Genomic DNA, 12,636 nt, shown 5'->3' with positions numbered 1-12,636 from the left:
CGTCGCTTTTTGATCTATAATCTGCATGCATGTGGGACCTTTGATTTATCTTTTTTTGGTCTGGATGAATCTTAAGGTAGTAACGATGTTGTTTGAGAGATGAAAGAGCATTTCTCTGCAGCTGTTTTGAACCCAACTACTTCCCACACAGCAATCAGACTCCCAACTCTCCAGGTTTTTAGCCTTTTGAGTACTCCTTGGCACAGCATGTGTCTTAGGGAAGATCAAAGTATTGCTATTTTTACTCTTTCTATGCCGTTTTAAGCTGAATTTCTAAATGCGGTTGAGAAAAACGTTTCTGAAACAGAGGCTCGAACCGTAAGAGACGGTCTGCTTCTAAAGCATCGTCCACAATTTGCTTGTACCATCAATTTCAGCTAAAGACAAAATGCCTTCACATGTTTTAACTGGTCCTTTGCTCATTGGGTGGGGTCTTTCTGATAAATGTGGTGGAAGAGCATGGCCGCCTCTGAGGACGATGAGGATGAGTTATTGCCTCTGCAGCACACCACACATCAAAGCTAATGAAGCTAGAATGTGACTCCAGCCAAATCACCTCCATGTTACTGCCATCATGCTGTCCATCTTCAACACATCGACTCATAAACAGACACACACTGTGTATATACAAGACGAAAATCAAGATCATACTTGGTTCTGAACCAATTTCTCACTCTCTCACACCAGCTTCATCTTTTTCTTGCTTTTGTTCTGGAGCCAATACGGACATTTTGCACCACATCCACCACAAGCTTTTTACATTACTGCTGCGCAGCCAAACTATGTTGTAATCTTTTGAAGTGATCATCCGTTTTTGCTCTGTGGTTAGCATATCTAAGAGACAAGCATCACAAAAATGTAACAATGCCACTGAAGTAGTTTCTACATTTATACTTGCAAAAAATTTCAATTTACATGAGCAGAACCTGTAAATGACTGTAGACGACGTCTCGTGTTTCTAAACATTCATATCAGTCTGCAGCTCAGATGAAATTTGTAATCTGATGATTTAATTGATGGTAACCTGTTTAAAATGTGCAATTTCTGCACGAATATTCATTTTTATTTCACTTGACTTCACTGACCTCAGTCAAAAGTCTGGATAAAATGTGTTTTGAGAAGTTGTGGAGGAGAGGTGCTTGAAAACCTCAAAAGATTTTTTTTTTATTGTTTTCCTTCAAAGCAAAAAGCAATCAAGTAAAGGAGCCTTGATTTTTTTTTATTAATATTCTCATTCTATTCACAATTTATTATTACATTCATTCAAAGTCACCTCCGTGACTCATGTTGCTTCTCAATACCATTTTTTTTGTTTACCTGCTTTATTATCTGTCAGTGTCTCAAGCTCTGTCAGAACTTCATCTACAAAGGTTTTTGTTCTTTGGCTATTTTTGTCACCTGTTTATAAAAATAATCTATTAGTCTTCATGATGCCATAACTTCAGAGTAATTCTTCTTTTACTTTATCTTTCTTGTATTTTTTTCCTTTTTTTTTTTTTGCTCTTGCACGATGGCCAGCATCCGTGATGACGTCATCGGTTTCTAAAAGATCACAATGCGCCAAAGAATGAGGTCATCATCTCTCTCGCAGGCGCCAGTGAAAGCAGGGGTTCCTGTCAAACTAAAGATGAAGCACCAGCACAAAGACCTCACCACACAGCTTCCCTGCTCCCCCGATGGAGCCGCGAAAAATCAGCAGCAGCCCAGTGTCTTTTACCAGATCCACAGAAGTCCTTGTCTCATTCTTTCATTGTGTTCTGGTTGCCCTTCAGTGAACATTGAGATTAATATACAGACATTAGATTGCTAATGTGCTGATGTTGACTTTGACACTGACCCGAGAGGGTTTTTTGTGCCAATATTTAAAGAAAATGCAAACATTTTCTTTTTCTCAAAAACAGTTGTAACCAGAAGCTTGCAATACTTTGAGTAAATAAAATGTTTTTCTTTTTTTTCTTACTGTCTAAAATGAAATTATGATGAAAGTTTCCTGTTTCAGTTCTGTTATGATTACCAAAATGCCAGAATATTTTGGAGATACATTTTGCACACTTTTTATTGTCCTTAAGCCAAAATGGAAGGAACACTAGGTATGTTTCTGAAGGGTGAATAACATTATGATATTATGTAAAGCACAAAAAAGTCAGTTTTACATAATGCTGCTCATTTAATATTTCCACATAAAGCTCTTCCTGTGGGATGCCATCAATTTTATGAAGTGAGCGTGTTCCTCTGACAGAAAAATACCCCCACAGCCTGATGCTGCCAGCACCGTACTTCAATCAATCTGTCAATATTTTGTAAAAGCTATGAAGCCCTGATCTATTATAATGCCCTGAAGTATCAGAAAATAACAGGAGATGGGGAAAAAAAAAAATCCCAGCAATATATGAGTATTCTGATTTCAGAATGGATCAACTACTTTGCCCCAGGAGAATATTCCACATCATCAGAGGCAATTCTTTTCAAACTTTCCAAAAAGATGTTATGTTTAAAGGGCTCCAGGAAAATAATACTCTAAATAGTACGAAGCTTTGTCAATAACTTTGCTCACAGGATGAAAAACAAATCCTGTGGTTCAGAAACAGCCGCACAGCAGACCAGCCGTCGTCAGGGCCAAAATCTCCCACAGGAGGCTGCAGGAGATAATTATTTCCTAAGAGGTGCTTCTTCTTCCCGTCTGCTACCGTCCCAAACTCCGGTCCTACGTGCTTGCGTTTACTAGAAATGCTGTTATTTCTCTGGCTAAAATAGCCATGAAAGCGCAGCACACTTAGTAGTTTCATCAGTCCTCTTCAGAGGGAATGTGTAATCTGCAGTGGAGCGTGCAAACCTGAAGACAATTCCCAAGGTATAAATTTATTACCACCAGCTCTTGATGTTTAAGGCAGCAGCTTTAGTATGTTGGTACATTTCAAAACAGGAGTGTTATAATTAAAACTCAACACACGTTTCTATAAAAGACCTGTCTCATTTTTTCCATCTAATTCTACTTTTACTATAAAAGGAGCAGAGATATCTTAGTTTCTCTATTTTCTATTTTATTTTAAAACTACTCACTGTTTCAAACTATTACTAATATGTATTAAATAATTTCCTTCCCCTAAAAGGCTTAGATTTTCCAGAAATTTGGATAACCTGATACAAATTTCCTCATTTTTTGTTCTTTTTCATATTAAACTTATATGTTTCAGAGAACCAGTAACATTTATATATCAGACGGAAATAGTCTGAGTAAATACAAAAAGCGGTCTCATAGTGAACAATTCAAAATAACCTTAGTTTGAACCCTGGAACTTCTTGTTGCTGGACAGCAGTGGTACCAACTGCACCACCCTGCAGCCCCACACGGTCCTTATCGCTGCAAAAACCTGTAGAATCAAAAAATTCCTTCAACAGAACCCGTCTGACGCCTGGAGGTAGGCTGAAAAAACAGGTTTGAAATGTAAAACTTTCTAAGACATTTCTAACACTTTAAGACTCCTGTGAATCAAAGTGAGTCATTATCCACAAATGGAGAAAACACCGACCTGAGGTGAACCTTCCCAGGAGAGGGAACCTTTGGTTTAAGAGCTGAGTGGGTCCTTAATTTAAAGTATTTGAACATTTTGGGGTGGCCTGGTCAAAGTGTAAACAGTCAAACAGGCCATTCATGCTTAAAAACTCTTAAGAAGAAGAGTGAGACAAAACACCTCCTCAAAGATGCAAAAGATTGCTTTATAGTCAACAGTTGCTTCTGCCAACGGTGGCAAAAGTGGTTATTACATTTAGGGGGGGCAATCATTTTTTCAAATAAATCCAGGTTAATTTGAACATCTTTTTTCTCATTATTATTTGAAATCACCATCTACTTCTCACAGCGCTGTGTTTAGCTGTGGGAATACGTATCCATGTTTGTTGTGGGCTCTCTTGTGCCATCAAAGAAATGTTGCTGTAACAGTAAACATACTCCAGGCAAATAATTGCTTTACCAAGGGGGAGGAATATCTGGTGACGCAAGATTTGTTTTCACTGCCGTCCTGATCTGTCCCCAAGTTGACATCATCATCATCAAGTCAAACGTTTACCAGCTTTGGTGCAGTATTCTTCTCCTATATGTATATATGTATTCGTCATGGCTTTCTATTCAAGGAGATGTTTGATGAATGAATTAAAAAGTGTTTTCTGTATCAAAAACACTATTCTGACCAGAAGAACCTGGTCAAAACACGACACATTTGCAGCCATTGAAGAAATGCAATAGGTGTTTCTCTCACATTGACACATGTTTGAGATAACGAGTTGAGTCGTTCGATACCAAGTGTGAAGTCACTTTCTTAGAATAACCAAGAAGTGAGCCTGATATTGCTGTAGGTCAAATTCCAACTTGTATAATTTTTCTTTCCAGAATGTGCATTAAGTTTTGTCCTGTAATAAAGAAATCTTGAGATTAGCTACTCTGTCTTTGTCAAAGGTTCAGCATTATGTAAGAATGTAATAATAATAATAATAATAATAATAATAATAATAATAATAATAATAATAATAATAATAATAATAATAATTGGAGATTCTTAATTGCCAATTGGTCTAAATAAGAATCAGTTCAACTCCTCATTTTGCTGTTGTCCACTGCACATTGGGACAGAATTCCTGATCCGATAAGTTATTGTAAGCTGGATATTTTTCTGATATTTTATGTCACATCCATGCATATGATATCCAATTGTATCAGCTGGATAACCTGTCTGTATGTGTCCAGTGTTTACCTCTCAATGGCTCTTAAACACAAAAGAGACAGGCCTTAAAAATAACTTCTGGTCACCAATAATCTGAAATCAGCCTTCTTTTTGCCCAGAAGCAAAATCTAATGTGAAAAATCTAGGTGTTACGTTCTGACTCCTCATTAGAGTTTGACTCCGATCTGTTTCTTGTTTCTGTTTTGTTTTTTATTTAAAAGATGAAGTATGAGACATGGTCTCCCGAGGAGCTCCAGAGAATATGACTCATGATTTTGTGTCATCAAGTTTGGACTGATGCTCTTTTTACCAGTTTGGATCATCAGTTTCCCATCTGCGGCTTTGTTTTGCCGACTCTTTGGAAGTTTTTAAAAACAATCTGAAAACTATTTTCATTTCCCAAGATCTTATGTCATGGTTTAACTTACCCATAATTTATTTTGTGCAATGCTTTATGATTTTGTGACTGTAACAGGTGCTTTATAAATAAATATCACTTCTTTTACATGTACGCATGAAACTCCTCATCTCTTTATCTTCTGCTAATATCTTTGACAGCCAGCTCACAGCTGCCATTTTATACTGAAAGGGCAATGTACCCAAAACTGTTCTTGAAGACAGATTACAATCTTTTTGGCTTTATTTCCTAAAAGAGGCTAATTTAAATCATTTTTTAAAGAAACTTCCCAGTAGCCTGCTAGTCCCCGTTAGCATTCAGTGCCAGAGGAGATCCGAAGCAGATAGACAGATGGACAGCTCCATCCATATTCATTCAGAAGGTACCCCCATGTCTCTCATGTAAAGATCTGTCTGCCGGAGAGCAGCGTGTGTCGGTGAGTCAACAAAAAGGTGTCACGGAGGGGAGAAAAAGGACTATTTGCGCGCCTGAACATGAGCAGTCAGTCCAAAAGTCGTTGAAGGAGATAAATTTGGGGTTATTAGCAGTTTAGGTGTCAAGATGGCTGACAGGTGGATGGCAGCAGGCAGGAAATCACTGTGTGCCAGATTTACAAATCATCGGGCTTTGTGAGAAAGAACAATTAATGAAAGCTCTTTTTGTTTGCCTTTCCGTTTAGCCTGCTTGCTGCGTTGCTTCCTCTCATTTCAGGGAAGTTGAGAAAAAGCATGTAGGAAAACAAGATGCTCATCTGAAGCTGTAATTTCTTCTTTAAAATAATATTTCTAGCATAAAATGAGAGATTCAGATGCTTTGATCTTTAGATGGAGTTTCAGCAATGGGTCGCTGCAGGTTATTCAAGGTGTAAACAAACTAATGGATATTTTTAAATATGTAGAAGGAAAATTAATCTCTGCTAGGGAAAGAGATGCCAACTAATTGGCCAGCAACCCCTGCTGAAGGTGTTTTTAATGCTTAGTATGCTGGTGAAATTACTAGATCTTTTAATAAGGATTTACGCATGCTTCAAAGTATCTTACAATGTATTCTCAATACATGGAACTTTTCCACATTGTGTCATGTTACAGCCACTATCAATTTATTGTTTTAGGATTTTAGGCACTACACAAATACAAATTCATGCATAATTTTGAAGTCCAAGAAAATAATAAATAGTTTTCAGTTAATAAAAGTACAGTTGGTTGTAGTGGATTTAATTTAGCTGTATGTGAGTTAAGGGTATGCGTCTTTCAGATTTATTGTTTGTAAAAAAAATAAAATAAAATCCTTATGATTTTTTCCCTCATTCACTGTGGACTGCTTTGTGTTGGTCCATAATGTTACTATTGAACACTTTTAGATTTGTAACAAGAAATGTTGAAAAGATCAAGAGAAATGAACACTTTTCCAGAGAATTGTATTTTGGAGAGTGAATATTTGACAAAGCAGATGGATTATTTAAGAGAAGTAATAAAGTTTTTGACCAAAATAATATCTCACCATAGTTCCGTCTTCTCTTCAGCTGCTGTGCTGACATTAAAATGTCCCTCTCCATTATGCAATATTCCAAAAAATAACACTTTGCAAAATCGATAAACAAAAATAAAATCAAATAAAACAGTGGCTTCCAGATTTCCCACTTTCAGACTGTCTATCTTTGGCATGAAAATGGGATTCATAGCAGAAAACTGAAAGCACTTCATGACCTTTTGACTCCATTTTATGATAGATCCTCGAAAAAGAGACTTTAATCTTCCCATGTAACAAAGACAAGCTTCATTCTTCACTCTTCAATTATAGCTCTGGATGCACAGAGCCTACAAAAGTACACACATCCTTGGATGTTTTCCCCTTTTCTTTGCTTAATCAATCACTATCAACGAAATGTGGCAACAACAAAGCATTCTTCTCCACAACTTTATTTCTGACCCTTTACATTTTATCCTGACTCCCTGTGCTGTCACTCATTAGGTGAAACCTAACAACTATCTGAGATCAGCACTGAAACATTCAAGAAACGAGGCAAATTTTGATATTTAGGACTGCATGGATTCCAAACAAGGAATAACTTTTCAACAATGAAAAATGTACCCAAGCAAAAACAGGAATTTATAGAAAGGAGATTAAGGAGGTTAAATGAAAACCGAAAGATAGCCACAATAACCACACTGAGATGTCTAATTTTCATGAGGTTGAGAGAAAGATCCAGCTCATCAGCTTGCAAAAGAGAGAACAGTCTTGTCAGACCTGACTGTCTAAGTGCTGAGATGCTGTGAGCTTTGGGGGGGAAATTGTTCCTGTTGGATGAGACTTTAAGGTGAAAGTAAAAGTCAAAGGAGAAAAAAAGGCCGGTAATTAAGCACTTTACTAGCTGTGAAGAGCAGTTAGTGGTCAAATCATTAAATCATCACATCTCATCTTTTTCTTCTTTGGTGAGTGGGCAGACCTGTAATCATTAAGAAGGTGTTGCAGATAAGTTCATCAGGAAATCCTTTGTTGTGTTCACACAAGTGCCAGTCATGTATTGACTGAGCAAGTTCAAAGATGGTCCAGACCACCTGCAGGTTGCCTAACTTTAGAACAATGGATGCTTTGGCCTTTAGTTTCCCCCCTTCATATCTAATTTTGCAGTGAGTCTTGTTCTGCAGAAAGGGCATCAAAGTGGATATCTACCTTTACACGTTTTGCCTACTCTTATACAATGGTGTTAATGAAGGGGCAACATGGATGAACACGGAAACTTAAAATAAATATGACTTTGCATCATAGCGTATCTGAAATCTTTCTTTCTTTAAGAACCTCCTACTCTTTCCAACACTCCCCCTTCAGCACATAATCACAACAATGCTTCTCCTTGTCATCCAGCCGCTCTTAGAGTAGTTCATAAGCTCAGTAGGCATGCATTTTTATCAGGAGTTTCTATAATTACTATAATTACTGCTGCTGCTAGTCTAGAGGAACAGAGTGGGGGGACCAGTGCTATGTGGGGTGGAATCTTGGCTGGAATCTCAAGCTCCAAGGTGAGGATTTGGGTAAAAAGGAGGCCCATTGTATTCCTAAAACATACATAAACGAGTCAAAGTCACACTCAGGATAGGTTTTCGATGAGGGAATGCCATTATAACATGATATTAATCTTAAGAAAGTTTATTTTGCACAACACTGCCCCTTTAAAATACACAGAAAACGGCACATGGGAACAAACAGTAAATGTGAAGAAAACAGGATAGAATATACATTATCTGCAGGTAATGACAATGTTCAAATATCTTTTAGATCTCTAATTGCAAAATAAATCCCCATTAGCTTATAGCAAATTACAGATCTCATCAAAAGCTCCATGTTCATTTTCACTGAGCAAAGAGTTTGAGATGAAAAAATTACTAAAATCAGCTCTAATAAGTTAAAATGATGTTTGCACCCTCAGTACAAAGAACTAAATACTCATGAGAGTGTGTTGTTCGGTGGGTGCGGGAGCGAGATCTGATGGGAGGCGGGGTGCTCCCAACGGGCCACCGGCTCTTGTTAAATAATAATAAATCACCTTCTGACTATGGGAGATGTGAATCACCACATCAAAGGATGTATAATAAGCTCTTTAAAATGACAGTAACCAATTAGTGCTCAGAACATCAGATCTGAAAACAGGAAATATGTGGAAACCGGGACTAAACTTGGCCTCTTTCAGCACAAGATGCCACTGCTGTCTGAGGTCACCTCGGCCTCATCGGTGCTAAGTGTGTTTCCACGGGTCAGGATTGTTTATTTGGTTTTGTGTGACTTAAACGTCTACACAGAAAGGATTACGGTCTTTGTGGTTCTCAGATCTTTTCACTTGGAGGATTTCAGGTGGCTTACAACAACATGAACAAATCTAATTTGGTGATGTTGAAACATGTCTCGGTGTAATGAAGAGTCATACCTCCGAACAAATTTAGTTCCTGCTTATTCATGAGAGCCTGGCTCTGAGCCAGCTCCTTCGTGACTCATCTAATTATGTTTGCAAATCATTTAGCACAAAACCAAAGACACCAATTCATCTCCGACTGATTGTTCTTGATTTCTAATTATGAAGACATGGTTAATTTGAATAACTTTTGGCATTTTCAAAGTCGTTCTGGAAACAGAAATTGTATTAGTTCTGCCACAATGGAGGATTTTCTAGATTTTCTACCCAACCATCCTTTTTTTAACCATTCACTTGTTTATGTGACTTGGATAATTGTTATTCAGCATTGCCAAAAGTGTGCTTATTCTGAAAGAAGCAGTAAAATCAACATTTAGCTTTACAACATTTTGTTATGTTATTCTGTCATATTTACTAGACTTTGACTGAAAATTTGGCATTTCAAGTCCTATAACTATTGCGACAGGTGGGGTGAAATGGGTTAAGTGATGTCTAGTTTTTTTTCTTATCATATTTATTTTAATGTGCTGATGTCATCGGCCCTCTGGGCTCTGCCCCTTTCAAGTAAACATACAGTTTGACGTTTTTAGTCACCTTCAGCAACAGTCACGCACTTTCAAATGCGTCAACTTGATTTTTTTTTTTCTCTAAAACATTTCCCATTACCTCATTTTTTTTTTTTTTTTTTATCTATGGGACTTTTTTTGATATTCTTCATCCTTTGCCCTCTCTTGTCTCTTTTCCACTTAGCTTCACCAACACAGTCAAAATAATCCCTCCTCTTAAACTTTGGAGCTCCAGAGCCCAGGAGAGCAGATGCTGAAGTGACGGCATGTCATCGCTGTCCCATATCGGTGACTCACTGAAGCCACTGTGTGCCCCGGCCTGTCATCCGGCCTGTCGCTCTCCAGTGCCGGGCCACTTGGCAGCACAATGTTTCACCACCTCACCGTTGTTAACACCAGCTGAAAATAAATCTTTGGCTCTTAAAAAAAAAAGTAAGAACCCCTAAAATATCTCATGCACAAACATTAATCTTTCACAAAAAAAAAAAAAACATAAAATGTTAAACATGTCTGTATTTTTGTGACCGTCTGAATCGTTTCCGCTGCTGGTCAGTTTAATAGTAAGTGTCTTAGAATTGGATTTCTCTAAACTGCCGGAAACACTGTTATGTCATTACAAAGTCCTATTTAAAGCCTGGAGTACAAGCTGATGGGAACAAATGGAATAAGGAGGCCATTGATGTGGTTTGAGATATGCATCTTAAATCCCAGAGAGGTTTATGCGGTCTGGCATCTGTCAGAGTGCATTAAAAGCCATTTGTTCCTATAAAAGTAATAACAGCAAACAGTTAAATTTGAATTTGTGCTGCAATAAATGTCAGACTTGAAGATAGTTTGGTGTTGATCTATGTAAGTAGGAAGTTTTAACACATGAGGACATAAAGCCTACAGGGCTCGACAAAGACTGTTCAATGTAATGTATTAAAACGAAATCTCACATTTGAAACCAGATGTTTACATACACTTCAAAAATTAAGACTTTTTTTGTGACTATAAATTACATTAAACTTTTTCTTTTTTTAGTTCAGTAATATTGTATATCTATAAAACATTCAAAATAATCAAAGATTGTTGTTTTAAGACATTTTTTTTTAATTAAAAATGCATTGATCAAACTTTTAATAATACTATTCAGGGAATAATATTAGGGAAGAATATCCATCCATACATTTTCTTGCACCCTTGTCCCTCAAGGGGGTCGGGAGGGTTGCTGGTGCCCATCTCCAGCTAACGTTTTGGGCGAGAGGCGGGGTACACCCTGGACAGGTCGCCAGTCTGTCGCAGGGCAGGGAAGAATATATCTATTGATATTGACAGCATTTACTTTTATCTGTTTTGTTTATTTATTTATTTTTTTTAAAAAGGGAATGGTTTTAAGTGTTTTTTTTAAATAAAAAGTTACATACTGTCCAGTTTTGAAAGTAAAAACTCCCATTTCATCTCGACTGACCAGGGTAAAATCAGCAAAAGTGGTCATAAATACTATTTTCAAGCCAAATCTGCTTCTGAAATCCTTAAAAAGAAAAGTTTCTTCACTGCTAATTCAAATTATTATTACCTTGGGAGAAATAAGTGGTTGATAACTTCCCAGCAGTCAGCTCAATGCCGCAACACCAACCCACTGAGTCTGAGTCAATACTCGACAAAGGTCACTCATTGTCTTCTGTTGCATAAAGATCTGATCTATACAGCAGTGTGAGTTGACTGCTTAAACTGTGGCACTACTGCTGCCTTTGTTTGCACATCGATCAGCTAAACTGAAGATTTTTTTTTTTCCTACTTAAAAAAAAAAAGTTCACCTTTTGAGATAAAGACAAACAATTGAGGTAATTAAGGGTAGAAATGTCAGTAAAAAGCAGATTTTATATGCTGGAAGTGATATAATGTTTTAACACCATATATAAGAATCTTGGCTTCATGAACTGGAGGTTGTCCTGGACGTAATGAGGGTTGAGACCCTTTACTGACAGTGATTGATGTAAACATGTCTGAATGACCAGGTAGCTAGCTTGCACCAAAGTCTGTCAACGTTACATCCTTAATTATTATCAACCTGCATCCTACACTGACAAATATTTTCTTTCATGGTCATATACTTCACATTTGATCCTCATCAAGAGAAATTTCAGATGTGGTCAGAACAAATTAATAAAAGGGAGGACTTTGTTTCCTGTGCAATAGATACAGTGCCATAAGTACAGTAAATATAAAGATATCAGAAAAAATTATAAAGTGAATGAAGGAAGTTCAGGCCATGATTAGATTAAATAATCTTTGAAGCAACTCTCAGGAGAAACAACTTGAAGAAATCACATTTTCTAGAAAAAAAGACGACTACTCCACATCCTCAACTTTTAGCATAATCCCGATTCAATCATTTAACATAAAATACATGATTTATCACCACTGCAGTCAGAAACTACTTAGACAACTATTAAACTGAGTTTATTTCAGTCAATCAATCAGTCTCATAACACAGGAGAGATTTTTGTATATTTCTCAGTGTTTAAAATTAATTGAGAATGCATTAAATTGATCATTTTAACAAAAGAATTAACATAATCGTTCACACATCTACTAGAGGCTTCGATTAACACAGACAGTGAGTGTATTAAATAGAGGGTTTTTGTCACCTTTCAAAATCCCTGTGTGAAAATGTTTCCTGGAAAACTCTGAATAAAGGAGGATTTATTTCAAACAAGCTCATATAATGGAGATTATCCAGGAGGAAACATTGGTTTTAACCCAGTTTGGGAGTTTGTACCTTTCACAAACTGAAAGGTACAAACTGATTTTTGACATTGCTGCTTGACGTTGATGCATTATGAAGGAAACCTTAGCATGAAATATGAGGCATGTGAAGAACAGACTTTAACTGTTTTAAAATATTTTTATAAAATGTTGCATAATTCTATATTTTCAGTTTACATTAATCAAATGAAAAGCCAGAGATGATCTGATTAGTTTCTCTGTTAGTCTTAAGTGAGAGGCATTTAGTGAAAGGCGGAAAAGAGGTTTGTGCTTCCAGGCATGACAACTCTGAGGACA

The sequence above is a fragment of the Poecilia reticulata genome, chromosome 20 (genome assembly GCF_904066995.2).
Source record: "Poecilia reticulata chromosome 20, P_reticulata-male-v2, whole genome shotgun sequence".
NCBI lineage: Eukaryota > Metazoa > Chordata > Actinopteri > Cyprinodontiformes > Poeciliidae > Poecilia > Poecilia reticulata.
Note: the sequence above shows the minus strand (reverse complement) of the source record.